This window comes from Chiloscyllium plagiosum, unplaced genomic scaffold (genome assembly GCF_037043375.1).
Source record: "Chiloscyllium plagiosum isolate Xiang-an unplaced genomic scaffold, Cpla_swu_hap1 HiC_scaffold_45, whole genome shotgun sequence".
Taxonomy (NCBI): Eukaryota; Metazoa; Chordata; class Chondrichthyes; order Orectolobiformes; family Hemiscylliidae; genus Chiloscyllium; species Chiloscyllium plagiosum.
The window spans coordinates 7,632,267-7,634,766 of NW_028270183.1; the positions used below are offsets into that span (position 1 = coordinate 7,632,267).

A 2,500-nucleotide genomic window follows, 5' to 3' on the forward strand; every position below is an offset into this window, starting at 1 on the left:
CAGGCAGCGGGCTGTGGAGGGGGTCGTGGACTGCCTACCCCTTTTCCGGTTATGTTAGAGCCTGGGTGTCTCTGGAGAAGGAGCACACGATGTCCACCAACACCCTGGAGTTGTTCAGGGAGAGGTGGGCGCCGCAGGGAGTGGAGTGCATTATTTCCCTGTCCAATACTATTTTGATTTAATCCCTGCCCTTCACTGTTTGATCACACAGCATTGCCCTTTGATGTGAAGGGCACTGCTTGTCACTGGCCACTCGGGTGTTTCCTTTCTTCCTGGTGGTGGAAACTGAATAAAGATTCGTATACCTTGTGTCTCTCACTGTGTCTCACACCTGCACACACACACCATGAGTGCTGGGGATAAAATAAGCACTATCGCAGTTAGGCGGTAATGTGGGGGGAAATAAGATAAAAAAAGATGAAAAAAATAAAAGGGGACAATTAGAGTTACTGCCACTCTGAAAGCTGCCTCTGAATGAGACAGGACTGGAGTCAAGGACTGTGCGCGGTGTAAATAAAGGGTGATCCGGCAACGGTATACCAGCCTCTGTTGTTATTTCACTTTCCTCAAAATAACACCGCAGATACGTTCAAATCCTGAGAAACCACACCCAGATTTCAGTTGAACATGCCATCTGATCATGCAGCACTGTCCCACGGCACTGTCCCAGCAGAATATTTCACAACCAAGTCTCTGGAGTGGGATGTGAACTCACAACCTTCAGACTCAGTGACAGATACACTGAGTCACAGCTGACAGACAAGTGAGCAATGGATGGGTTGTGCCCTGTCATTAGAGATGGATTGGGTAAACAGCCGAGGTCTTTTTCCCCAGGATAGGGGAGTCCAAAACTATTAGGAATAGGTTTAGGGTGAGAGGGGAAAGATTTAAAAAGGACTCGAGGGGTAACGTTTTCACACAGAGGGAGTTACGTGTATGGAATGAGCTGCCAGAGGAAGTGGTGGAGGCTGGTACAATTACAGCATTTAAAAGGCACTTGGATGGGTACATGAATAGGAAGGGTTTGGAGGGATATGGGCCAAATGCTGGCAAAAGGGACTAGATTAATTTAAGATATCTAGTCTTAATGGACCAATTGGACCAAGGGATCTGTTTACACACTGTATGATTCTAAGTCTGAATGACAGGTTGATATGACTGAAACACCGGGTGGCATGGTGTCTCAGTGGTTAGCACTGCTGCCTCACAGCGCCAGGGACCCGGGTTCAATTCCCGGCTCGGGCAACTGTCTGTGTGGAGTTTGTACACTTTTCCCGTGTCTGGGTGGGTTTGCTCCGGTTTCCTCCCACAGTCCAAGGATGTGCAGGTTAGGTGGATAGGCAATGGGAAATTGCCCGTAGTGTTAGGTGCATTAGTATAGGGGAATGGGTCTGGGTGGGTTACTCTTCACAGGATTGGTGTGGACTTGTTGGGCCTGTTTCCACACTGTAGGGAATCTAATCTAAAATAAAAACAAAACTCATGACCACTTCCATCTAGAAGGGCAAGGGCAAAAGTTACATGGGAACATCACCTCCTGCAAGTTTCCCTCCAATCCACTCACCAACTTGACTTGGAAGTACACTGCTGTTCTTTCACTGTTGCTGGGTTAAAATCCTAGAACACCCTCCCTAAGGGCACTGTGCGTGTCCCTACACCCCAAGGATTCAAGAAGGCAGCTCATCACCACTATCTCCAGGGAGGGATAATAAATGCTGAACCACCCCCATTGAATGAATGAGAAAATAAAATCAGAGTCTTCTCCTCATATTGACCATCCCCCTCAGTGCACTCATTGCCTCCTCCAATCATTCACAACTGTGAGTCTTCCCAACCCTATCTCCCTAGTTTGAGACTACGTTCTAGCAGATACGCCCAGTGCTAAGCAAGCCATTGAAACAGGCCATCCTCTTCCAAGATGAAGAATTCAAAATAAACTGGTGGGATTAAACGGTTAGTGGCAACTTGCCCCACCTCCCACCCCGCACCATTGGAAAACAAACCCCATCTTCAATTCCTTGGAAGCCCATCCCAGTGTGCCGATAGTACCAGCGAGTGTGATGTCACACTGATCTTCGACAGCGAAAACTTGCATTCGGATTTCAACAGACACTGACTTCAACATTTCATTGACAGTGAGGCTCTACTAGAATCCAGGAAAGGTGCACAATCCACTTCAATCCTGCTGTACCATGCATCCCTACAGGCCATTCGGTCCATCAAGTCCACACCAACCCTCTGAAGGGCATCCCATGCCTGTAACTCTGCATGGCTAACCCACCTAGCCTGCATATCCCTGGACATTACAGGTTAATTTAGCATGGCCAATCCACCCTAGCCTGTGCATTATGGGTAATTTAGCATGGCCATTACACCCTAGCCTGTGCACTATGGGTAATTTAGCATGGTCAATACACCCTAGCCTGTGCACTGTGGGCAATTTAGCATGGCCAATCCACCCTAACCTGCACACCTTTGGACTGTGGGAGGAAACCGGAGC

At 48.3% G+C, this 2,500-nt stretch overlaps 1 protein-coding gene across 1 annotated transcript in view; it reads right to left on the bottom strand.

The window, feature by feature from the left end:
- Nucleotides 1-2,500, bottom strand: part of LOC122552376 (uncharacterized) — a 372,305-nt gene that overhangs the window by 172,498 nt on the left and 197,307 nt on the right. The window lies entirely within an intron of this gene.